This window comes from Lissotriton vulgaris, chromosome 5 (genome assembly GCF_964263255.1).
Source record: "Lissotriton vulgaris chromosome 5, aLisVul1.2, whole genome shotgun sequence".
Lineage (NCBI taxonomy): Eukaryota > Metazoa > Chordata > Amphibia > Caudata > Salamandridae > Lissotriton > Lissotriton vulgaris.
In genome coordinates, this window is record NC_141693.1 from 82,165,455 (window position 1) to 82,193,308 (window position 27,854).

Sequence of the window (27,854 nt, forward strand, 5' to 3'; positions counted from 1 at the left end):
GTCCACCGGAAGCTTGTTTCCTTCCCAGTGAAAGAATTGGCTTGGTAGTTTGGTCTGCCCTGTTCCCATGATGCACTGGGCCAGGGACAGACTAATTTGCATATAGCCAGGTTCTGAGCTGGGATGGTGCAGTGAGCTAAAAAACGATGTTGGATCAAGCCCTGATCTCTTGACTGGGTGAGAGTATTCTGCTTAATTCAGAAACTCTGTCCATCACCACCCCCTGTTGTTTAATCAATTCCCTGAGTAGGCACAAGACCAGCGGGCAGGACGCAGAATGTGAGTTGATGGCCTGTACTACTGCCAAATTGTCAGACCAGAACAAGACCCTTCTTGCCGCCAGCGCCACAGGCCAAAGGTGAAAAGCCACTACAATGGGAAATAGCTCTAGCACCGTGATGTTTGCCGTTACCTTTTTCTTTCGCCATACATTTGGCAAGCCCTGCGCGCACCACTTTGTGTCCAAGATGACACCAAAGCCCTCTCTCCCAGATGCGTCCATGAACAGGGCGAGTTCAGGAGACCCTGCCAAAGGCGCCCTCCAAACCACAGAGCCATTGAAATCTACCAGGAAGTTCGCCCACATCTTCAGGTCCTCCTTCATGCCTCTACTAAGTCTCACTAGGTGGTAGCTTCTGCTGACTTTCGCTGATGCCTCCGCCAGCCTGCGAGCAAAGAGCCTTCCTGCTGGTATGATTCTGGCTGCGAAGTTAAGCTTGCCCAGCAGACCATGTAAGAAGCTTAGCATCACTTTTTCCTGTCCCAATGCAGCCTGAATGTTCTGCGCCAAGTCCTGCACCTTGTCTGCTGGTAGCCTAGACAAGCCCTCCACAGTGTTGATTTCAATACCTAAAAAGGTCAATACTTGCGCCGGACCCACTGTCTTACCAGGCGCTAAGGGAACCCCTCCAAAAGCAGGCAGTAGCACCGTGCCGCGCAGCGCGGCCCTACCACTGCCCACCCGCCATAGCGGCACAAGCAAGCGGGGCGCGGGCCTCACTCTCCGCCGCCAACATCACCAAAAGGCCTACCCAGCAGAAAAATAGCCAGGCATGAGGGACAAGCACAGAGACTAAACACCCCATATAAGCAAGAAGGGGGGGGGGGGGACAACAGGCATACAACAAGTGTCGCAGGGCCCCGGGGGGCAAGGCCGAGCACCACGAGCACGCGGCCCAAGAGGCAAGCGGAGCGATCCCCCCCTACGCCACACAAGGGGCCACCACTAAATGCAACACCCAGCCAGGCGGAAAGGCACGATGCCAACTTGCCCGGTCTGCTGGTGACCTAACCCGGAGACAGGCTGCACCGAGACTGCTAGGGGGTGGGGGCACAAGGCAGCCAGCAAGCGCCGCATGGCCCCGGAGGAGGGTGAGGGGGGGAACAAGCGCACATGGACCACACAACCCTCCACCGCGCCTAAAATCGAACGGGAACGGGCAGGGATCCCGCATAGCATACCCCCTCACTCACCTTGTAAAACAGCGTACGGGCAGCAACGACTGTCTTGTCAACGGGGGAGAGAGTCCTGTCCGCATGGCCGATCAAGGGGAAAATAGGGCGCCAGACCCGCGACCCCAAGCCATATAGCCTCGGCACAGCCCCCCCCCCCTCCCCCCCGCCGGAAGTACGTCACTAGGGACCCCTGGTCCCCACACTAGACCGCTCAAAGGGGTGAAGGACTGGGTTTTAGAACCCAGCGGCGTCAGGGAGAACGCCTGAAACCTTCGAGTTCCCCTGTCTTGGCAAACAGAGACACAGGATACTTCTATGATGACATCAAAGACCAAAGTTTATTGGCTGCAACCAGGAACAGAGATCTACGAAGCACACACGGGTGGTTCGTCAGAGACTGCACAAATTCAGTAAGCGGAGCATGGTCTTTTATGCCAAAAATCAAGCCTCAGGCAACATTTCAAATTAACATTCGGTGCATACAAACTGACCAATGACAGTGTAACATTTCAAAAGTAGCGTATGACGACAATCTCAGACAATCCCATACTCCGTTGTCCAGCCCACCAGAAATGACCAAGCAAATTCCAAGTTTCCTGTTCGATCAGGCCGGACAAACCCATCATAAAACCTTCAACCCAAATCAATGATTATGTCGTAAAGGAAAGGCAGAAACAGATTAGAAAGGAGATAGAAAGTTGGGAGCAGTGTACCCTAAACTCGGGCACGTCCTGCTCTTTGATCTTTATCAGACCAGCTGCTGAACAAGGAACTGGCTCAGCGAGGTCAGCCTCGGGCAAGGAGTCAGTTCGGCCAGGTCACCCAGAAGTCAGCTAAGGCGTACGTGTCTCAAGGACTCGTTCGGCCACAGTCATCTGGCCTATGTTAGGGCAACCACACAAAATGGCTGCCGTATACAAAATGGAACCCGGAGGTTCAAACTAAATCCTTGAATACGGAGTGTTCTCCTATATCGATTCATACAAAAACACTCAGACACGCTACACTCGCCATTTGCGGTCTGCTGACACCAAAATCGTCCATTTCCGACGATCTTTATTGAACGGGTTCGGAACCATCGAACCCAGTTCGGGAACCACAGAACCACAGACCCTCCTTTTGCCCTTACATAGGAAACAGACCCAAACCCATGTTAATCTGAATCTGTATCTATATTCATCAGATCATCGATATGTTGCTGTAGCATCATCCTATTACTTAGTACCTCTCTCTGGACAGGTATCCTTGCACACGAAGTAGCATAGAGGCCACAAATAGCAGGAGCACACTGTACACAGAGACAGAACATAAAAAGGATTGCTAAGACCATCCCAATGACCATCAAAATCTTCCAACCCCAAGTGGATATCAATCCCCATAACCATCCCATCAAAGACCAATCTCCTTTGTCCAGATGGACAGAATCGGAGATTTTATGCAATTTGGAAATGGCCTGGAAGACTGATGGAGCGTTGTCTGGAATGAAAACGCAGCAGCTCGATTGAATCAGCTTACAAACTCCACCTCGATCTGCTAGAATAACATCAAGGGCAACTCTATTTTGAAGTGTCATGAGTCTATCCGACTGGAGCTCAGCAGTCAGGTTACCAAGGGCACCGGCAGTTTCGACTATGGTGGATTCAACCAGTCTCGTCAACTGGCGAATATTCCTACTGTTAGCCATAGGTCCCCAGAACGGCAGAAAACCCTTAAAGAAATCTCCCAGTTCTTGTCCTGCAGTGTCTTCTTGACTAAAGACACCTCTAGCAACTCTCGTCTTATGGTAATCTGCTGCAGCTGTAAAAGTGGGAGGTAACAGAAAGGAAACAAAACATGTGCCTGAGAAGTCAGGGGGAAACCATGTATACGCTTTGTCGTAGCAAACAAAGTAGGTACCCTTAGCAACTAAGAACGCTGGGGAAGACTGAGACGCAAATACATAAGTCTCAGCGCAAACACTCTTCCCTAACTAAGCCTTCGGATTCTTGCCATTGCCCTGCAGACAATAGTGGCCCTGATGGGGCACTATCCAAATCGGTGGAGAACTTTTCGCTCGCTGGTTAACACTCAGACTAACTACATATCCAGTAACGTTCCAACCAATGTAGGCTAGTGTCTCATCTCTCGGAATAGTCTCATACGAGCTAATCCCTCTAATCATGTCGACAATGCATTTAACTATAGCGCTATTCTTTGGGTTGTCTTTCAGTGAACGTTGGGGGTAGACACTATGGGCATAGATAAACATCGTTCTATAAGCCCAAATCGAACCATTTAAACTAAAGGGCAAAACTAAATAAGGAATACCCCTATCGGTTGTATGAGGCATCAAACCACAAATCCAACAGTTTGTCGTGTTCATCACTAACTGGTGTTGGTGCAAAAGTTGGATGAAGGAATTGTTAGCAAATTCCAATCGTCTAACTACCTCATGCTCAGGCAAAGGATGAAAAGAATGAGAAGAAATAGTAGGTGAAGGTGTAGGTTGCACAGAGGGATTAAACGTCATTTTAAAAGAAAATGTTACATAACCAGCTATAAATATCATAAAGCTCAATAGTAAAAATAAACATGGTATCAAAAAACTTTTCTTCGATATTATTTTACATATTCGTTTTCTAAAAGTCAGTGTCTGTACAGATCTCTCCAACTCAAAGAAATCCATCCTAAACTAAATGTGCTGCCCGCGGTGGTAGGTTGATTCTGCTCAGGAATGCCTCTGCTAACCCAGGAAGGCTGCCTTGGGCCAACAGAACCCTCGACCTAGTGTCTCAGGCTTGCACTCCAAAGACTGACGGCAACCGCGACCCTAGCAGCAAGAACCGGATGGCGGTTCAAGAAAAACAAAAATGAGTAGAACCTTGGTGGAGAGTTAACCTGCAAGCAGAAAAAATCATCAAACTTTATTAGTCTTTATTATTTGTCCGTAACTCTCGGTCTCAGATTATAGCGGCTCTTTCCAGCTAATTCTTGATCAGCGAACAAAAGGTGAGGCTCTGTAGTGTCCAATTGATCTGCAGGAGGTACTGATTCTTGCAAAATCCTGTCGCTCTCTTTCTCTGAGTTTGTTCCAATCAGTCGAGCATCGCTGAACGGTATAAACCGTGGGACAACTTCCGTTTCAGAGTCTGCAAGTCCCTCCTGGACCCACTTATCGTAAGGCAAGGGCAGAGGTGCCCTTTTGGTGTGGGATCCGTGGATCCAGTTTCGCTTGCCTCGCACTCGGACCGCAGATCTTGTTGACAGGAGCACTTGGTAAGGCCCCGTCCAACGGGGCTGTTCGTTCTTGGTCCGCTGGAAGTTACCTACAAAAACCCACGATCCAGGTTCAATAGAATGGCCTGGATCTTCTGCAGCTTGTGGAAGGCTGTCATGCACCTGTTGTCGTAAAACACTCATTTTAGTTGTCAGTTCACGCAAGTAGTCAAGCAACACAGGATGCTCGAGGTCACTGAACCTCGTTGGTCTTGGTACGCCCCAAATATTTGCCGGGCGACCAAACACAACCTCATACGGACTCAAACCCATTTGCGAGTGCACAGTCATTCTTGTGGACAAAAGTGCTAATGGCAAGGCATCTGGCCATTGTAAACCAGTGCTCTCTTGGATTTTGGCCAATTTTAACTTAAGAGTGCCATTATAGCACTCGACTAAACCAGCTGATTGGGGGTGATTTGCAGCGTGGAATTTCTGCCTAATTCTGAGACCCTCACACACTCTCTTCATGACTTGACCCACAAATTCACTCCCATTATCACTCCAGATAATTCTCGGCATTCCAAACCTCGGGAAAAACTCTTTTATCAAGGCCTTCGCTGTGGACAAGGCAGTATTGTCCTTAAGGGGGTAGGCTTCTACCCATCTAGAAAAGGAGCAAACAACCACTAACACATATTTCAAGTTGTTGCATCTCTCCATATGGATGAAATCTAGCTGCAAAGCCTCAAACGGATACGTAGGAGGAGCAAAATGACCAGCTGGTATTGGAGTTCCCTTACCAGGATTATGCATCAAACACACCATACAGTTCTTGACCAAATTCTCTGCGCATTTGGGAATTCCTGCATTCTGCCAAACCGGGGCCAACAACTTGCAAATCCCTTTCACACTAATGTGTGCCATTCTATGAGCCATTGTAACAACTGGAAGCACATACGCGTTAGGCAACACCCATCTCTGATGCTCTGACAAATCAGTCCAACAACCATTCGAATCCAATCTACCCTTACTTTCTCTCCATTCATTCAACTCTTTCTCTGTGGCTTCACCTTGAATGGATTTCACGCTCTCAATGGTATCTTCACACATACTCTTCTCTGGAACCCATCTCGCCGGACCCGCAACATACATTCGACTCATCACGTTTCTAGCAGTTTCTTTCGCAACTTCATCCGCAGACGCATTACCACAACCAACATCATCCGTAACCTTTTTATGGGCACTGCATTTCACAATCGCTACTTGCAATGGTAACGTAAGAGATTTGAGAAGTTCATTCACCAGTTGTCCATGTTGGATCTTCGTCCCATGCGATGTCAAAAATCCACGTTCACGCCACAAACGTCCAAAACTATGAGCCACACCAAACGCATACTGACTATCCATGTACACATTCACTCGCTTTCCTTTCGCCAACACAAACGCTCTCGTAAGTGCAATCAATTCCGCTGCTTGTGCCGAGTTATGTGGGATACGTGCAGCTTCAACAATCATATGCAAAGTCGTCACAGCATATGCTGCAGTCGTATCACCATTCGGCAACTTAAAACACGAACCATCAACCCACAAAGCATCATCACAGTCAGGAAGAGGAGTATCTCGGAGATCTACTCTCCCTTTCGTCTCTTCTTCGGTTCTTAGAAAACAATTGTGCTGTTCTTCACTATCATCATCTGTCTCAAGCGAAATCGGCAACAATGTAGCTCGGTTTAAGGTATTACACCTTTTTATGTGCACATGACTCGCTAACAATGTAAGCTAATACCCTGACAACCGAGCACTAGTTAAGTGCTGTGTCTTGGTACGATTCAACAAGGTATCCACTGCATGCGGAACCATGACCACTAACGTGTTATCCATAACCAAACAAGCAGATTGTCGAATTGACACAGCCGCTGCCGCCGTAGCTCTCAAGCAACTCGGCAACGCTCTAGCTACAGGATTTAAAGTCGACGAAAAGTATGCACATGGGCGTTGCTTATCGCCAAACTGCTGAGTCAGAACCAACAATGCACATCCCTCTCTCTCGTGGACATACAATGTGAAAGGCTTACTGTAGTCGGGAGTACCCAACACAGGAGCCGAACACAACGCATTGTGTAATTCGGAAAAGCTCTTTTGACATTCGTCAGTCCAAGGAATAGGATTTGGAGTATCCTTAACAGTAAGAGCTATCAAAGGCTTCGCTAGCAAGGAAAAATTAGGGATCCACTGTCTACATTACGACGTGATACCCCAAAATGCACGTACTTCTCTCTGTGTCGTAGGAACACTCATTTTCGCAATAGCCTGCATTCTTTCTGGGGTCAGTTTCCTTCCCTCCTTCGATAAGAGGTGACCTAGGTAGGTAACTTCTTGTCGACAGAATTGTAGCTTTGAGAGAGAAACTTTGTGATGACAATCAGATAAATGATGTAATAAGGACAAGGTGGCATCCTTACAAATATCCTCAGTATCGGCGGCAACTAACAAATCATCAACATACTGAATAAGGGCTGCACCTTCAGGTAAAACCAACAAATCAAGTTGTGTCTTTAAAACTTGACTGTAAATCGATGGACTCTCACAATAGCCTTGAGGAGCACGCTTAAAGTGGAAACTTCGTCCTCCTAAAGAGAATCCAAAGATGTCCCTACTCTCCATGGCAATCGGGATGCTGAAGAAAGCATTCTTCAAGTCGATCACCGAAAACCAGGTGGCAGAAGCCGGAATCAAAGTCAATAACGCAGTAATGTCAGGCACAACGGGAAATTGCGGAACAACAATTTTGTTCACTTCACGAAGATCGATGACAAATCTATATACAGGAGGCTGTGAAGGATCAGTTCTCTTTAGGACAGGCAAAACAGGACTATTGCACACATTACCTCGCGTTTCTTCGATAACACCCTTGTCGATCAGATCATAAATGATCGCTAAAAGTGCACGCTCACCATCACTCGAGATACGATATTGCGGAATGCGCGGTAACTTAGCATTCGCCTTCAATGTCACAACATATGGGGGAATATCTAACAGGCCCACATCATTTGGACCCGTAGCCCACAGTGAATCCGGTAACAGAGACAATTTCGATGGAAGACAATCTTTCGATACATACATCGGAGAGATCACACTCTCACCCAAGGTAAGATGTACTCCTGACGGAGAACAATACAAAGTCGCATACAATCTCTTCAACAAGTCCAATCCCAACAAATTCTCATTACAACCTGTAGTCAAAAGAAGGGGTGCTTCAAACCTATGAGGACCAACAGAAATGGGCAATGGAGCAGAAATCGGATTTGTAACGGGGGCGCCAGAAAAACCTACAGAAACATTATTAAAGCCAGACAAAGGTGCGCCAGGGAGTTTAGAATGCATAATAGAACTCTTCGTTACACCAGTGTCTAGCAGAAAAGGCTCTGACACACCTGATGCAATCACTTCAACATAAGGTCCACTCTGATCTACTGGAACTGAAACAACTCCCTCTCTTTGTCCATGGCTGTCCTAACAATTACTACCATTTGCTTCGTCACCTTCAACATAATAATCATCTACGTAGTACTGTGCTGTCCTACCAGACGAATTCTGCTGTTGATCAAAACTATTCATCAAATTTTGCGGAGGCAAAGGACGCACGTTCTGTCCGCGACCTCTACCTCTAGGCACTTGCTGAGCACCTCTACCTCTCACACCAGGAGCACTATTCGCTCGTTGTAGCAAGACCGGACAACTATTCTTATAGTGACCTTCTTCTTTACAATATGCACACTGATTAGGGCCATACGGAAAACGCTGTTGAGAAGTCTTGTCCCTTTGCGAGTTTCTCGAATACTGTTGAGGTTGTTGATAATCACGCTGATTATTAACACGGGGTGGATAAGCTTGTTGTAGAAGAACTTTAGTCTTCAATTCCTTAGTCTTCTTATCCGCTTTCTCTAACTCATCCTTACGTCTATTCTCATAGTACTGAGCCGTAGCTAAAATCTGCGCTGATGTAGAAACAGGCCTAGTGCTCTCAGAATCCTTCAACTTAGTGCATAACTCGGGAAGAAGATTGTGCACAAACTTGTCGACGAACAATCTCTGGCCACCCTTGGTAGCCATATCCTGCCCACTATGATCGACAAAAGTTTCTTCGAAACGCGTGACAAAATCTGACACAGTCTCATCTTTCTTCTGCTTACATGCAGACAACTTGTCCCAATTAACATGTACTTCGGGCATCAAAGTCTTCATAAGATTAATAATCCTACCAGGAAGTTCTGTAATAATATTTTCAGGCTTAGCACCTCAAACTTGTCTTTCATTCGCAGCAACAAGATTAACCCACGAATCACCCAATTCATTATCATGATCCGTATGTCGAATGACATTCCAGATGGGCTGCTGATGAACATTCCCAAACAACATATCTATGTCCGCCAAATTCATAACGCACAAACTCACAGTATGCGTAAGCTCTTTATAATATCCGGCTGGATTTTTCCGCGGATCAGGCAAAGTCTGCTTAAGCGCTAGAACTTCCGCACGCTTCCATGGAACATGTACCCACACTCGCTGAAAGTGCGCAACAACAGGCGGAACAGCAGTCGCATCAGCAGGTCTCCAAACCGGAGGAACCTCTCGCATCAGATACTGATGCGCTTTTCTCCTAACTGACGAATCGGGCTCAAACAGCCGTTCAGAAGAAGCATTATTTCGAAACGACAATAGTGTCGACACCGCTCTCTCGATGTCAAGGAGACTCACAATCGTCCCTTTCACAAACTCAGAACGCAGTCGAAACAACTCTTCAGGAGGTTTACCCACTTTGTCCATCCATTGATCATGGAGGAACGCACACATGATCTCAAAAACATACAGTTTCTTTGGTGCTTCCCATTGCCGAAAAACATCCATGATACCCTCGAGATTGTACTGAGACGTGTACGTAACCCATCTACGTGCCATGTGATCCAAAACCACTTGTTCATCCGTACCAGGCAACTGACTACGCGACTGTCTACGCCCACTCACAGGAGACATACCCAATTGTCCCAACCAAGGAGTCAGAAAACCAGAAAAAGCAGCAGTCATCCGCTGTCTAGGAGAAGGAGTAGTCGGAAGAATAAGGGAAGATGGGACAGTAGTAGAAGAATCCAAAATCAGAACAGGCATAGAAGTAGCAGTTGTAGAAAAGGGCAAAGTTGGCGGCCCCTGAGGAGGCTGCGCCAAAGGAACAGTAGCCAACGGAGGAGCTGGCTGTAGAGGAATCGCCGGAGGCAAAATAACCGGCAGTTGCACAGCCACCACTGGTGGCGGTGGTGCCGTAGCATTCTGCACATAGGGTGGTGGTGAATTTAACAGATGCAACATTAAAGGATCTTTCGCAAGATCTCTCTCGTCTTTCTGCTCTTTAGGCGGCAAGACTGGGTAGCATCTATCTACTGCTAACTTCCTCACTCTAAGCATCTGTTCACTTTCTTGTTCTTTTTCATTATCTCTATACGCAATGGCAGCTTGCACCATTGACATACCTCTTTCTCGCTTATTCTTTTTCGCTAATTTAATCTCTTTCTGTTTGGCTTTTTTGCGCCATATGCGGAAAGAGTCAAACATCGCCGGCTTCGCTTTCTTTTTGAACAACTTCACCTCAAGGTTATCTAGAATTTCAGTTTCAAAACTACCGTAACGGGGCCACTGTAGGACACCGTCACTCTTCGTATATTTTACCCAGATCTCATTATAACTAATAGGGCCCACACCATGTTTCACATACAAATCGTATGTAGGAGTTCCGATCGGAGGAACCGGACACGAATCCTCTAACCGGGAATCCCTCGATATACCACAACTAAACAAGTTTCTAAAACTTCTAAAACCAGGCATCTTGCTCACTAGTCTAGCTTCAAACAACAAGGGGAATCTTGAAACGATAGTCTCGTGAATACACGAATCCCTTGGCTTTGGGGCCTGCAGGTACCAAATCAAAGCGATCCACTAAAGGATACCAAACAAACTAAGGACTAGGAGACGCTCCGCTTATACTTAACTGAAATGTCGATGGCGTCACCAGAAGACCCGTCAATCGTCTCGGTCTACAAACGTCTAAGGCTCCAAAACAGGGCGACAGTCAGGGCAGCAGTCCCTCGTAGCCGTCGGAAAGCGGGAAACCTCGCAGCAAAGACTTTCGGACCACGACGACATACAGGGGTCGATGAAGTGGCTGGCCTTCCTCCAGAATTTTCACACGAAGCTTCTCACGAACCTCTGGCTTGGCCCGGTACCGCTGAAGTCGCCCTACGTTGGGCGCCAACTGAAGGACTGGGTTTTAGAACCCAGCGGCGTCAGGGAGAACGCCTGAAACCTTCGAGTTCCCCTGTCTTGGTAAACAGAGACACGGGATACTTCTTGATGACGTCAAAGACCAAAGTTTATTGGCTGCAACCAACAGAGATCTACGAAGCACACACGGGTGGTTCGTCAGAGACTGCACAAATTCAGTAAGCGGAGCATGGTCTTTTATGCCAAAAACCAAGCCTCAGGCAACATTTCAAATTAACATTCGGTGCATACAAACTGACCAATGACAGTGTAACCTTTCAAAAGTAGCGTATGACGACAATCTCAGACAATCCCATATTCCGTTGTCCAGCCCACCAGAAATGACCAAGCAAATTCCAAGTTTCCTGTTCGATCAGGCCGGACAAACCCATCATAAAACCTTCAACCCAAATCAATGATTATGTCGTAAAGGAAAGGCAGAAACAGATTAGAAAGGAGATAGAAAGGTGGGAGCAGTGTACCATAAACTTGGGCACGTCCTGCTCTTTGATCTTTATCAGACCAGCTGCTGAACAAGGAACTGGCTCAGCGAGGTCAGCCTCGGGCAAGGAGTCAGTTCGGCCAGGTCACCCAGAAGTCAGCTAAGGCGTACGTGTCTCAAGGACTCGTTCGGCCACAGTCATCGGGCCTATGTTAGGGCAACCACACAAAATGGCTGCCATATACAAAATGGAACCCGGAGATTAAAACTAAATCCTTGAATACGGAGTGTTCTCCTATATCGATTCATACGAAAACACTCAGACACGCTACACTCGCCATTTGCGATCTGCTGACACCAAAATCGTCCATTTCCGACGATCTTTATTGAACGGGTTCGGAACCATCGAACCCAGTTCGCGAACCACGGAACCACAGGGGTCAGGGCCATCCTGTGGCACTAAGGGCGGCCTCCCTCTTAGGTGGCTCCCTTCGGTGACCCGGGGCAGCCTGGCATTCTCACCGCTGTGTTATGATCTATTCTGTGCTCCCAGGCACCACACTCGTACTGCACAGAACAGCAGAGATGACGTGCCTAGGAAGTTTAGTAACAACAGTAGAAACCTGTCGAATGTGAAGAGTTATCTGAAGGGGTATCTTGTAAATAGGACAGGGAACATAAAATGGTTAGCACAAGGAATCTCCTACACCGAGTAAAAGCAGGAGTGAAAGAGAGAATCTGGCATTGAGGAAGGACCGTATTAGGAGTCAGCTCCTACCCCGGTCAGATGAAGCCCCGGCAAATGACAGGTAAAAATGGGGGTGGGCCGGTGGGCGAATGGAAGAGTGTGTCAAGAGGGGCTCCTAGCACCAAGAACATATGTTACTGGAAGGTACCTCCAGCATGGATATTTACCGACTGCTCTGTCCCCAGTTACTCCTCACCAATAGCGGCAGTGCATTACAATACATTTATACTAAGAGATACAAATTTGTGAATAAAACTCAAATTCTACTCTTCCCAAAAGCAATAGAATTCAGACTTTGGTTTGGAAAAATATGTATTTCCGCCTGCTCAGTACTTTAATGCATGAAACGTTTAATTCCTTGTTTAACAAGCGTGCACGCCTTCGATTGGCAGCAGGGGGAGGGGAGAGAGGAAGGGGCCAGCGAGATTCCATTCCACACACGTATACTCCATTATACACAGTCCCACTCCACATAATTCCAATACACTCAAAAACACATAATTACTATCCAAATAATACAACTTAATTCCACTACACAAATCCACACCACAGTTAGTTTCACACCACTCAATACCACAACTAACAAGTCCAATCCAACCCACATAGTTGGTACACATGACATATATCCACTCCAAACCTTAACACATAGGTAAGAGTCATTTACAATGCCAATAGATCCAACTCTTTCCTTTTTTTTAAACACACAGATCTGATGCTTAGCTCCTACATATTTGTTATTTTCCGTCACCAAAAACGCAAAGCTATACACACAGTTGAATGCCACACAATTCAGCTCCACACATTTCCAGCTCACACCACATAATTTAACACCAAATCACATAATACAACTCAACAACACAATTACACAACACATCACATACATCCAATCCACACCATTCAATTTCACATTGTGCAGCAGAATTTAACAGCACAACACATAATTAAACAGAACTACTTACCACTCCACAGCACACAATCCCACTCCACATAATACCACTACACTTATTGCCACATATTTACTAACCATATATGTTATAATATATTGGAATGTTTTATGCTATTGTAATGTAAGATGGGGAGATATGTTATAATGTATTGGAATGTTTTATGCTAGGCTGGGTGATGTCACTCGTGATGCACTTAGTATTCTATGTGTGATGTCATGATCTTGTGGGGACAGTGACAGTTTAGCCAGCTGCGTCTGGTGGGGTATGTTCAGGGTTCTCCTGGAAATAAAATAAACTCAAGGAAAAGCCTCGCTCCAGCTCGCCTTGAGACCCTCTGGGTATGTAGTGCGCTATATAAATTCTTTGACTTGACTTGACTTGACAACAATATATTTCCACAGCACACCATGTCAATGCCACTACACAAATCCATTCCACACCATTCCACACCACACAATTGCACAACTAACTAATCCAATCCAACCCAAATAGTTCCACTACACACCAAATACATACACTCCATAATACATAAGAAAAATACATTGCCAAATGGCAATAGCTCCTACTCAAACAAATGCGAGACTGGTTGCATTTCCAATCAAAGTTTTCCATGAGTCTTGCCTGTGTGATTGATTATGCCATAAGATCTGTCAAATAGAAGGAGCTTGTCCTTTTTGAATGTGACTAGGTAGGGGGTTAGGCAGAGGCAGGGAGGCATGGAGTTCCAGATCCCTGCTCCATATTACTCTTGTTAAACAGCACCGTTACAAAATGGCTGCCCGGTTCTCACTCTGTGGGCGTGACCATGCCTCGCTTTAGTCTTCTTTTCATGACGAAATTCTCAATGGGTCGGTGGTGCCAGACTGGACTGCGCGAGCGCAAGAATCAGCTGGGGGTTCTTGCTCAGCTGACACGGCTGTCTTCCAATGGGGAAGAAGGTTCTAGCCCCTTTTCCCAGCCGCAGCCAATGGCGTGCGGTTTGCGAGGTGCCGGTGGCGCTGTTGGCGACGTCAGCAGCCACATCCACCGACAGATATTGAGAGAAGTTGGTGGAATACGAGCCGGATATCGGTGAGTATTACTGAATGAGGGAGGGTGGATGGTAGAAATGAAGGGAAAGAGGCGGCGGGTGTTTACACCTTCTGACCTGACCGTGGGAGCGCTCTGGCTTGGAGGGAGAGGGATGGTCTTCAGCTGCCTTATGGAGTGTTGTAGCTGATGCTCTGCTTCGGACCGGGAGTTCATTTGGATCTTTGGTACCCCCTCTCTGGTTGAGCTCTTTCTACTCTTGAGATGAAGGTTGTTATCACCCTCTCTCCGTGAGGGGGTACCGTCATTCTGTCAATTTTCTTTATATTAGGAAGGAGTACTCTCTCATAGCCTTTAAAATGAGACGTATATTTATCAACTTTACAGGCAAAACGTTGTTTGATTTCTCAACAAGATATAACCGCCTTAAAATAATTAGTGATGCTGGGTTTGTTATTTTTCACGTTTCACTTATTCTGGCATTCTCCAGGAGTATTTGATTGTTTGTGTTTGTGTTGTTCTTGTATAGTGGATACTATTTTTATTTATTTATTTTAAAGGTTTTATATATCACTAGCAAGACCTGGAGGTATCAGAGCCCTGTACAGAGTCTGGAGCAAGGCAATAATCAGTCACAGAGTATATGACTTGCAACAATCATGGGTTCAAGTAGACATAACATATATACACGGGAAAAATGTTTAGGCAGAGCGGGAGGAGTACACAAAAATATATTCATAGAAAATCATTTGATCATGAGGTGGAATTACTGAATTGTGGTCAATTTGAACATTTAGCGTCCATGGCGAAAAAGACATCCAAGACAATAGAGGCAAACACAAAAAAAAGACGGAAAAAAACAGTCAACTGAGTCTGGACTGAGCAAGGGATCCTATTTGAAACAGAGTTTTTAGTTCCTCGTGAGTACCAGTATTTGTTGAGATGGCATTTCAGGTCCCTTTTGAAGCCAGTGAAGGAGGGGTTGCATTGTAGGTCCCTCGCGAGGGAGTTCCTAATGCTAGGAGCATTACCTGAAAAAGAGCGATACTATGTTGTTTAACTTTATATTTTGGGAGGAACGAGAAGAAGTGTGGCAGAGCTTCTCAGAGGTCTGGTTCTTCCTGCTTTTGTGAGTTTGTTGTCTAGATAGTCGGGGGGAATGTGAGTGAAGTGCTTTGTGGGGGATGCAGGAAGTCTTGTAAATGAATCTTCCTTCGATGGGAAGTCACTTTAGAGACTTGAGGGCAGGCGTGATGTGTTCATACCGTTTAATGTCTGTTATGAGCCGGGGTGTGATATTTAGTTCTGATCTGAGGGGGGCGAGGTGAGTTTTCGGGGTCCCTGTGAGGATAGCATTCCCGTAGTCCAGTTTGGAGAGGACCAGCGATTGAACAACCCATTTGAAATGATGAAAACACACACTTTCTTTATGGGAAGAAAGCAACCGGTGATAAGTGGGTGTGCTAGTGAGTACCAACCAGCTATCCCCCGTTGATGTTACTATCCTGAGGTGCTTTCTTCCCTTTCTCTCATTTTTTCACGCACTTCTCTGGCGGGTTATCCTTTTCTTGAGGTGTATTGACATTTTTGTTCAAATTGAACATATAGACACTTGGATTAGTGACAGTGAGCCCTACCTTTGGGGGAGTTCTTGAAAAAAGTGACAGACCCCTCTGGTCTCTTAAAGATAAGGGGTTTTGTTCAATATATGTCAGGTCTTTTTCTGTTGAAAGATTGCTCAGTGGGGGGCAGCCTGACTGTTTATTTCCCCCTTATGCTCCTTCTGTGTTGATGGCCACTGAAATACTAGGCAGGTGTCACACTTTCTGTAGCACATGACTGTAGATCACAAGTTTTAGGATAGGCGCTTAATTGCATACACCACACCTCTTTTAAAGGATTCATTGTAACTCTTCTTTGGCCATGGCTCCTTCAGAGAACTCCTCAATCCACTCCTCCTCACACACACAGTTTTATCATTGTACTTACAAATCGGGGATTTTAACATAATGTTTTCCGTTTCTTTTTAATTTGTGCAGCTTCAGTGTATGGAAACTTAGGTTTATTATAAGGTGTAGTGCAATCACTCGTGCCTGTTGTAAATAGGACCTAGATCCTGAAGCTTGGATGCTTTGCTTGTTTTTTTTTTTATTGGGTTGTAACTTTTTTTGATGCTCTTGCTTTGGTTCCTCAATGCAGCTGTTTCAAGGGTGTTGGGGAAGGGTTGTGTTTGAAGCTTGTGGTCTCCTTTAGAGATGTTTGCTCCGCTTTAGGCAAGATTTCCAGGGGATGTCCGTGGAACAGGTATGGACTAAACACTTTAAGTGGGCTGCAAATGTGGTAATCCACAGATCCCTGGGGCTGTTCCACAGAATGGTCTTAATTGCTGGCAAAAATTGAGAGTAGGGAATGTATGAGGATGCACTAGCTAGAACTGCGTTTGCTAGGAAGAGGGGCGTGCAACACGGCTAGATAGAAGGGGGCAGGGACTGTCCATTCCATTCTCAGCCCTGGTAATCTTTACATTTCACTGTATTCATTATTCTCATTAATTGCCTCAGTGTTAAGGGTCTTATGTAGCAATAAAATGGAAGACATTTGAAATTTACCAAATATGTTTGAGTGTTTGCCCAGTAAATGGCATATATCAAAACTTGAAGCGTGCTTGTCTACCACAAGTCAATCAGTGTGACTGTTTTTGGGCATTATGTTACTTAATGTTTATTATTTGTAATATGTATGTAACTATTGTGACAATGAAAGAGGGGAAAGGAGACGACAAACTATATGAACACAGACAGTTTGTCGATACCTACAGCCTCGAGAGCAGAGAAGAAAGTAGGTTTCTCAGTGGCACAGCACCCTTGGATTGGGGAGCACAGGTAATATAAACTGGCGTGCAAATACTGACTGTGAAAGTAATATCTGGATTTCTTCTATAGTGTTTGACTATAGGGGTGTGCCCCGCCTGTCCCGTTGGTGTATGAGATATATCAACATGGTTAAGAATGGTCTCCCTACGTTTGTGTTATGCCTGATTTCTCACTACCACTGAGTATTGCAGTGCAGTCACCTGCAATCACACAAACTATATTTGATGATACTTGTGTGTGAATGAGTTCAAAATGGCATTATGATCAGTTCACATAATATCTCCTTGTGAGTACGCAATACGCATGTTGGGCTGTATGTCACCAAATGAAAATCAAATTGCATACATACTATTATGCTGTTTGTTCTATATGCCATTTCGTTTTCTTGATTCAGACATCAAAAAGTGCCCTTATAGGGAAAACAGGCAAGGAGGCCCGACATGAATGTTCAGTGTTACATGTCTTTGCTTCCTGGCTCTGATGAAATAAAGACCCATCACAGGGCATCTACATAGTGGTCCTGACAAAAGCCCTGTAACCATGGTGGCCTAACCACGGAGGGCTGAAACATGTTGACTTGCTAAGTAAGGTGTGATAAATCGTGACACTTTTATTCCGAAACCAATAAAGTAGTGTGAAATATATTGTTATACTTTATTCTAACACCCAAAGAATTGTTTGATTTTAACCTTACCTGAGGCACCATAGTAAAGAAATAACTTGGTGACTTCTAGGTATTTTTACTTTATCACCATGTTTAGACTTGTGTATCAACATGCTCCAAAACGATTGGTTGAGCATGTCCTGGTTTATAGCAATCAATATGAGACTCGATGATGAAGCATAACACCAATAAGGTGTATGTGGGTCAACAATAACAACACAGGGTTGTGTAGACATGGGCAAAAACGTGGTATGTGATGTAACAATCTGGTTGTAGGTACCTTGGAGGGGACAACTATATAATGAGAGGAAGTATCCTATAGCCTCTAAAAAAAATCTCTCACTTCTTCCCAGGATAATTAAAGACCTGAGTGTAGTGTTTGGGAGCTGGAAATGTGCCTGGAGGCAATGATGAGTTAGATATGCCTGACCTGGTATTGCTGGTTACTTTAACTAGGCTTTGACCAGGATGTGAGCACTTAATCTTCTCTCTGAGCTGATATGGCTTATGTGGTCTCCCAGAGTTGCAACACTGTTTACCAGTGCTAGCCCCTTCTGCTATTATTTAAGTGCCCTGTCTTGTGTGCTGATGTCTCACACCCGCTGCCAGAAGGGTAACCCGTGAGAATGTATGCCACTTATTTCGCTTTTCTGGACATCTTCAAACAGCGTCCTAAGAGATTTCTTTTATGATGGGTCATCATCTCACAGGAGCACATTCTCATTACATTCTCATTACATTCTCATTACCTATATTGTGTCATTTCCATTCTTTGCTTATATTTGACTATTTGACCGATTTTTTACATTTTATTTTTATCCCGCCACCCCCCAAAAGATCATTGGGCTGCTCTGCTTTTACGATTTAGCAGTTCTACGATTTCAGTAGTTCTTTCCCAATTTGTGGACACTCTGCTGACCTTATCTTGCAGAAACCTTTTCTGCATTAAACTTTTTGAATACTTTCCTGATCAGATTGTTTTGTTATTTTCCGTTAGCAAATGTAACACGTCTGGTTTGCATTTTGAATATGTCTGCAATACACACAGTTTGCTACATAGTGATGACATTACATGTATGTAGAAATGTTCCAGTACTGTCGCAATAAAACCTTAATATTAAGTCAATAGCATAATATGTATTGTATTCCAATATTCATATAGCTCTTACTACTGTGTGGAGTGCTGAAGCGCTTGCCTACATGGTTAGCACACTACAGCATGTTGAGTGTCTGGTTTGAAGTGTGTTGTCTTTGTTTTGTTCCTGTGTGAAAGTGTTTCCATGTTGTGTTCACTGACCACAGGTGCAGTTATTGTGTTTTGGAACGCAGCGGTTAGCAGTGTGATTGATAAAGAAGTGAGAGGTGTGCAACTTATGGTTTTCAGAGAGCTAGCCGCTCTGCCGGTCCCCGTGGTACTTCTTACCATCCTATTCAGTCACATAGCTGGTTACTTACACTGGGTTGTCCATTCTGAGATATTCTGTTTAAAGTTTATGGTCCTGAACAAGCATTGGTTAGAAGGAGACATTTGGGAGAGATCTGCTTGAATGGACTTTGTTAATATCATCCTATATCCGATTATTGTTGTGTGTCAGTGCGAGATGTCAAGAAGAGGTCGTACTACATAGCTTGTTGGAACCTGCAGTGGTTCACTAAATTAATGTCCTCCATTGGCCAGTAGTATGTGGCAGATCTCTTCAGTTAATCCCTGCATGTTAAGTTGGTAATGAGTGGCTTATGCTGTAGACTGGTACAGTACTGAGTGGTGGACATGACCTTAAACAGTTTTGCCATATGTGAGTGTAAGAGTGTAAAGCAGTTTAAGGGGCTTGTTATGTAGCAGGATTATGGAATTCCTACAGCCAGACTCCCAGGCCATATTGTTTGGGGTCAAGAACAACAAGTTTTCATTTATATTTTGTCCTTGGAACTGGTTGGCTGAACCCCCTGCAGCACAAACTGTTTGGCTGCCAGTTTACAGTACCATATTATGGATCGAGAAAGGGCGTTGGTTGCAGGTAAGGTAATATTTGCGTTGTATATCTTAATGCTGTTCGAACTTGTATTTATGTGTCATTGATACAAAGCCTTTCTTATCAGGTGGCGCTTTCAGTGTTAAAAGGTGTATTCACATTTGTATAGTTTAACAATGTGAGGCTACATTCATTATTCCCAGAATGCTCTTGAATTAGATTCAAATATCTACAGAAGCTTGAAAGCAAGACCGATGATCTTTTGCTTTCAAAATAAAATGCTCACAAAAATGCAACTAGAAAAAAACCGTTTTGCTAAACTACTGTTTAATTGTAGGTTACATTTCTTAGAAGCATCATTTAGTAAAATGTGTTGATACATGCTAGTATTTCCAAAAGTTATTCATAATGGAAAATCAGTGTAACCTGTTTCCACAAGATAATGGGAAGCATGAAAATAAACAAACTGCAGAAAAGCCTATAGTTCTGATATTAGTGATCAGCCTTTTGATTTTGTATATTTGGGTCTTCTTTTGATATGGCTTTTGTAAAACATTCTGGGAGCTGCCAGGCTCTGATCATTATATCGAACATTGGTAAAAAGCAATCATATTTTTTTTGTCTCGTATTCCGATATTTTCCTTCTGAAAGATTGGAAGTTAGTTGATTTATAGAGAGAATGTTAATAGAAGCAAAAGGTCTTGGTTAACTTCAGACCAAATTAAGGGCCCAACTCGTTAAAAAAAAAGTCACACAATTGTACCCTTGATATATGTCCTTGCCATTAGTGCAGATTTACGACTTTCATGATTTCACAAGAATTTTCAGGAAATTGTGCTCCTAGAAAATATTTGAACTGCTTTTTAGCAGGAGCTAATATTAGGGATGTGGAATACCTATAGCCCTACACCTGGATATATTGTTTGGGGTCAAGGACAAAAAGTTTTTATGTTTATTTTTTCCTTGGGACATTTAGGCCCAAACCCTGCAGCACAAACCCTTTGGCTGACTGTTTACAGTACCACATTATGGATCAGGGAAGGGCATTGTCTGAAGTTAAGGTAATTTTTGTGTCCATGTGTTAATGCTGTTCAAACTTGTATTTATGGTTCATTGATGCAAAGCCTTTATTGGGGTGAGCGCCCTACTTTGTGTGCCGATATGCTCCTTGTGAAAGATCAGAAGGCTGTCACTCACAGCGAAGCTAGCCAATAGACAGAGAGAGACCTAATTTTTATAAACACTATAGGCCAGCTGTACGACCTGTTTTTGCATGAGCAAACAGGGTTGCGACCCTTTTCCGCATGCAAAAACCTAAAGGGCCATGTACAAACCCGATTTAGCGAGTCACAATTTATTTGCGACTCGCTAAATAGGATTTGCGACTCTCAATTAGGAAGGGGCGTTCCAAGGGCATCCCTTCCTAATTGCGCCTCACTACCCTATGTAAGAATGTTTTGCAACCACATTTGCAAAACACTCGCAATTTACCGCCCTCTTCAAGAGGATGGTAATGCCCTCGCAAATGGGAAGGGGTCCCCAGGGGACCCCTACCCCTTTGCAAATGCAGGGGAATTATTTTTTTTAGGTGCAGGCAGTGGTCCCAGGGACCAGTTTCCGCCCTTAAAAATGAAACTGAAACGTTTCATTTTTATTGAAACGGGCTGCATTTAAAAACAAGCATTCATAAAAGATGTTATCAGTAGTCAAATATTATTGCTCAATGAATGAAATTTAAAAATATGTAAGTTACTGCAGAACAGCAATATCCTTGGTAAACCTCCTTTGGTAACCCTGTACCTATAACATCAGATACATCCACTAAGAGGGCCCTACACGATGCATTCTTCAGATGTAGTGAACATATGGTTTCCTCCTGGAAGAGGTGCCTTGAGCTTCAGTGGCTGCGGGATTAAAGCCAGGCTCTCGTTTCTAGGAAACTGTATATGTTTAGGCTCAGAATTCTGCCTCTTAAAAACGAAAGTTTCTTTAGATAAACCCGTGCTAGCTCAAGATATTGTATGTGCGATACCGAATTGAAAAAATATATATATAAGGCGAAACTAGAAACAAGAAGGACGATTTTAATGATTTATTTTGAGAGTGTGAAGTCTGAAATGAAGCAGGAATACAAATAGTACGTTATATAGATAATTTGCGTGCTCTGGTTAGTGGACTAGACTTTTAATACATTTTTGATTTTCTGACTGAAATATCCAGTACTATAAAAATATGTGGGTATTCTGTCCACATTTATTTTGAAATTCTGTACAATCTATGGCAGGCCTTGCCACAAAGATTTCTGTGCAGATACCACATGCCATGCTACAAAGGTACTTGAGTAATGAGCGCTAAGAAAAATAATCACCAGCGCCAATTGTTGCAGTCTCTGCAGCACAATGGCAGGACTGATGTTTAATATATTTAAAAATTAACCTGGCCCTGCCACCTCACTGGCTCACATTCCTTTGACTCTTTTGCGCTCATCAGCAAAGCCACTTATTGCTCGGAGAACTGGGGCGAAAGAAAGAACATGATATGACGGGTGACAGACAAACTGCGAGAATTAAAAAAAATAAAGTTGTATGCCAGAAAAAGTTTCAAGCTTAAGATAATGTATATCCACTTTCAGACTCATACTTTATTATAAATAAGGGTCAGGACACTTTTTAAGCACAGCTGTTAGAAAAACGCACTGACAACAACGCAAGGCAAAGGTTTAGACCCAAGGGTCATTCCCTGCTCCAACTTGTAAATTATTTTGAACAGTGCTGTAGAGTGGCTGTTTTAGTGGTTTTTACACCACAATATGCTTTGGGGGGGCACAGCAGACAATACTTGTTGTTGTCGCCAGCCGCCTTCTTTCTGGCTTTGTCATACAAATGCCACAGGCCAGTGACACGTTCTTTGGGCCCCGCGTCACTTGATATCAGAGGAGAAAAGAACGGGACGGCTGTACCAGTATGTATAGACACCAGAACTCAGGTCACTTGGCACCGTCACATTTAGAGCAGCATGTCTGACCGCCAAAGTGAGCCAAGAGGCCCGGTATGGGAAGGAGAGGAGCGGCAGAGACGAAATGTTACTGCGCGGTCTGAATTACACAAAACCGATGTAATTACTAAACCGTGACTCTTCAGAGAGGGCATAAATGTTGGCTAGTCCCTAATTTAAACAAGCACCTACGGGCACGCGGACAGCGGGAGGGGGGCGGGAACGGACAGCGGGAGGGGGGGCGGGAACGGACAGCAGGAGGGGGGCGGGAACGGGCACACGAACAGCGGGAGGGGGGCGGGAACAGAGAGCGGGACATCGCGCAACCCACCCCTGAAAACGACACTTCCAAAATGGCGAAAACAAAACTTTAAAAAACTACCGCCCACCGCCGCATTACGATCGCAAAGGGGCGGGATGAGTAAAAATCGTGGGAAACGCCCACGAATGTGCTCCGGCCATGACGGACAGATGTCTGTTCCAATGGCTAGCCTCCATTTATGGAGCAAGCCAATGGAACAGAGGGGCGGGACATGAGCACACATCTCTAGACATAAGATTTCGCCCTGCGTGAAAGTCTGCTGCTTAGCTTTCGGCGAGGCGAAACCTAAAAACTGCTTTATTTAAAAGCAGTCCCAGACATGGAAGTCTTCTGAGCCCAGCAGGCCACCTTGCCTGGGAGGGCCAACCATTCTCAATGGGGTTGTAAATTGTGAGTGCCTCATGAATATTGATGAGGCATGCAATTTGCGACCCCCACAAAATAACATGGTCGTACATCTGGCCCAAAATGTCATGGTTAATGCCAGACCTAATTAGGGGCCCAATTAATAAAGAAAGTCTCAAAAGTGCACCCATGATACATGTATTTGCATTAAGTGCAGATATATAGCTTTCGTGAATTAACAAGAATTTACAGAAGTGGGCCAAGAAAAGGTACTCCTAAAAACTATTTGAACTGCATTTTATCATGTGCAAATATGGAGGTGTAGATTTGATCATGTGAAGATCTGAGAGTTTTTCGAGTTCACTTTTCCTCCAACCACTTTTTTACAAACCTCGGAAGACGTTTTACATCTGCCATTGTCAGGTGTAAATTTCCAACCTTCCCCAGTATGGGAAAAGATTTAAAGAAGAGTTGGTAAAAAGCCTTAAAACATGCAAATTAGTAGGTTTGCACAGATTCAAAGGGGCATTCCAACTCTGGAACTATTGCTTACCATTACCTTCAGCCCCAGTATGTAGATCTGCGGAAAAGTGGTAACACAAGGGAATTGCTAGTATTCTGATCCTACTATGGTAGGAGTACTGGCATAATCAGAGGGGCTATATCAGAGCTCTTATATAACGAGATTGCTGCCATAATTCGTTGCCGCATTACATGGCACAAAAGGGACAAGTGGCTTTTGTTACAGGACAAGTAGATTTATGAAACAACCTGTCCCATGGACAAGTAGATATTTTATTAAAATCCACACCTTTTGTAATATTCAGGTGTAGATTTGCTCATGCGAAAATCTGTTGAGCTTTACACGTTCACTTTCCCTCCAGCCACTTTTTGTCCAACCCTGGAAGAAGTTTTAATTCTGCCATTGTCAGTACATTTCCATCCGTTCTCAGTATGGGAAAAGATAGAAGAACTGACTAAAGTCCCCAAAACATGTAATTTAGTATGTTTGCACAGATTCTAAAGAAATTCCAACCCTGGAACTAGTGCTTAATGCTACTTCCAGCCCCAGTATGCAGAGCTGCACAAAGGTGACAAAATAAGAAAATTGTTAGAATTCAAACCCTAATTTATTATGAGCCCTGTGGGAGACCCGGGGGTGTGAAATGAGGACAAAGTGACCCATAGAGCGCCCAGAATTAGCGCCGGAGGCGCTGTACTGTGGCTGCTATATCTTAAACACTCCAGCGCGCGCTGCACAAACAATGTAGGTTTAAAGAAAAGGATGAATCCTTTCATTTTCCTAGAGATATTCCAAGGCCAAGGCTAGGAAAGCTGACTTAAGACGTCATTCTTTTTCAGGCCAATACACACTCTACTCGGAGGAGTGTGTCCCTTCCCCCCCCCCCCCCCCCCCCCCCCCCCCCCAGAAGGAACTAAAACACAATCTGTTTAGGGCAATGTACCCAGTGCTCTATACGCCCCATACAAGATACCAGGCCGGGGCCCATCCTGTCCAGAGCAGTGTGTCTCCAGGAGGCACAAAAATACAGTCTTGCTCAGAGCTATGTGTGTCCCTCAGTAGGTGCAGATACACAGTCAACTCAGAGGAGTGTGTGTCCCCCAGCAGGCACTGAAACACAGTAGGCAATGATCTGTCTGTGTCACCAGGAGTCCCTGAGAGACATCTGTGTGTCTCCCCCGGCCCCAGTAGACACAAACGCCCTCTTTATTGTACTTTATAAAAGTAGACTTTACGTTTTTGGTTAAAATAAGACCAAATAAAACCATACACATTCATAAACAATGCACATTTTTAGCTGTTCACTCAGGTAAAACACACCACTTTCAACTTATAATAAGCATTTGTAGGAGAGGGTGTGGAGAAGAAGAACTCGTAGGGTGAGTTTGGGGTGAGACTGCTGAAATGTTTGTGGCTGAAGGGGAGCTCGCAGCAGACCCTCTCCCAGGCCCTAGGCAGTCTTTCCATCTGTGCCCCATTGATGGCGGGTGCTAGTGTTGGGGTGGGGAGGGAGTGTGAGGTGGGAAGGTGTGGGGATAAAGAGCTGGTAGGTTGAGTGTTGGGGTGGGGGGGTCAGAGACAGAGAAGAACCTCATGACGGAGTGAGAGTTCGGTACAGACTCTCTCACTGGCCGAAGTCTTTCTATCTTTGCCCCATTGAGGGTGATGGGTGCTTGTCTTGGGGCAGGGAAGGGAAGGGAGGGGAGGATGGAGGGTGTAGGGATGAAGAACTCGTAGGGTGAGTTTGGGGTGAGACTGAGGAGAAGCTTGTGGCTGAGGTGGAGTTCGCTGCAGACCCTCTCTAAGGCCCGAGGAAGTCTTTCCGTCTGTGCCCCATTGAAGGCGGGTGTTTGCTTTGGGGCTGGGGTCGTGACCGTGTGTCTGCAGAGGGCTCTTCTGTAAATGTTGTTTCAGGTGGCGTCGCTTGTGGTGGAGAGGGGTTTAATCAGCTCGATCATGCAGCAGACATTGGCATTAATTTTCTTTATTTAAGACGCCGGAGTTGTTTTAAAAAACTGTAATGGGTAAGCACATCTCAATCCCTCTCGTAGCTCCCTCCTTGTTACAGCCCCCCCTCTCAGGATCTCTTCGGCCACTTTCATCTTGGGAATTTCCGTGTTTGTATTGAAAGTAGACTGTGCAGAAATAGCACATTTTGCTGAAGCGCGAGTGCTGCCGGGCGCGGGAGCAGGCACTGCGTTAACACAGGCGGCGCTGCACCGGTAGGCGGGCACTACACAGGCAGTGCATGCAGTGCGATGTGAGAGTAGGCACGGTATTGTGCTCCTTCGGTGGGTGCTCTACTTAGTCGGCCAGTGCTGCGGTCCGCAATCAGTACAGCACCCTTAGGGAAGGTGCTGTGATACCACGATACAGTAACAACAACAAATTTGCCTCTGACACCATAAATCATACAATGTTTAGGTCGAGTTTACTCGAACCTTTTGCTGTCCATCCAAAAGCTGACTTTTTATGAGGAGGATTCTCAACAGTTCATGTGAAATCACGTGACCACAAGCTCCTTCGTGCACGAGCTTGCATTTCCCCACAGGCTTCCCCCTCCCAGCAGCGTTTGCCACATCAAAGGGTTCCGCTACCCCGCCCCCCGCCGTCACTTATTCACGTCCGCAGGCCGTGACTTCAAAGGGTTCCGCTGCCCCGCCCCCTGCTTCACGGCCATCTGTTCCCCTCTCTCTCCCCTAATTATTATTCACTGCTGGAGCGCGCGCTCTCCCCTCCGCACAGACTCCGGCCGCAGATCTGCAGCATCATCACTGCCTGCGCGCCCCGCACCCCCTAGTAGTGCCATAGCCAAATAAGTTTATTATATGGCTGGCTCACTGTATTAAAATAGCCTACGTTTAGGTGCTTAAATATAGAGCGGTAACGTGCTCCCATCTAAAACTGCTCTTTTCGCGTGTTTCTGTTGGGAGTAGTGCTGCCATGGTCTTCTTTGGTCTGCGTTGTAGCAAATCATCCTTACCCCTGCTTGCCCTGGTCGCTCTGCCCCAGTTCGAGACACGTCGAGCACCTTTTCAAGAAGCATGCTTCCTGACATCCTCACAGTGCGTTAGTCCATTCGAGTGACTCCGTGCCCGTTCAGCCCACAAAGGGTTCTTTTATTCCCAGGGAATACTTGTCTTTTGTAACTGATGCCAGGTGAGCCTACAGGAGGCGGGGATGTTTCCTAGGAAGCTGACAGTCACATAGCTCCATTTCACTGGAAGGTTCAGATGCCATGACAGTGCTAGAAAAGGATTTCAGAAGTGCTGATACCTTGTACCATAGAACCTGCTTGCTTCTGAGAAGTGCCGGTACTCTCCCTCTGAGGAAGTCTAAGAATTTCAATGCGGACAATAGCGGTCCACAGGCTAGAAGGGTTACACCACAATTGTAACACACAGGGGGCGGAATCATGGTTCTTTATTAATTATCCATCCGAGTGAGGTTTGACGCTTTTTGGAACACAGGCTAACTATTTAAAAGACATAAATGTTTCTTCCAGGGTGGAAGTTTGAATCAGTCAGCGGGGGCTTTGAGGGTGGCTTAGATCGAGAGAGCTTCAGGTGAGACGAATACACTTTGAGATGCTAAGTGTGAACCCTGGAGTGCTATACATCTAGTTATTTCATTCTTAAACACAGATGGGGCATCATTTATTGATTTTAACCTCTTGACTTAGCATGTCTGGACCTTAAGCACAGAGTGGCAGAATGCCTAACAAGAGCCTGACAAAGTTATAAGTCAACAACAACAAATATATAATAAGAACAGGAGTTTAAGTCTCTAGAAAGATATTAGTGTCTTTGTGGTGTAGCTAGAGAAAGACCCGATTTAATAGGGGAGATAGCGATGTGTATGTATACAATTGTATCGTGCACGGCAGCGTTTACTCAAGGACCCTGCTGAATCTATCATTTGACTGCGGTTAAACTCTTTCCAGGCACAATCAACAACCGGTGTGCATGCACAAACTTTTCAGTAGTAGTGTCTTTCTGGTGTTTGACACACAATCTGCAGCTGCCTCTG

The 27,854-nt window shown here is 45.2% G+C and overlaps 1 protein-coding gene and 1 non-coding gene across 3 annotated transcripts in view; both read left to right on the forward strand.

Annotated features, from left to right (window-relative positions):
* Nucleotides 1-14,051: 14,051 nt before the first annotated feature.
* GOLGA1 (golgin A1) overlaps nucleotides 14,052-27,854 on the forward strand; it is a 491,231-nt gene continuing 477,428 nt past the window's right edge. For both annotated transcript variants that reach the window (XM_086920926.1, XM_086920927.1), the window contains exon 1: nucleotides 14,052-14,173. The gene's annotated coding sequence lies outside the window, so the exon portion shown is untranslated. The remainder of the gene's footprint in view (nucleotides 14,174-27,854) is intronic.
* LOC147710256 (Z30 small nucleolar RNA) lies at nucleotides 18,071-18,166 on the forward strand. The gene has a single exon (XR_015296157.1). It is a non-coding gene; the product is annotated as a Z30 small nucleolar RNA (small nucleolar RNA).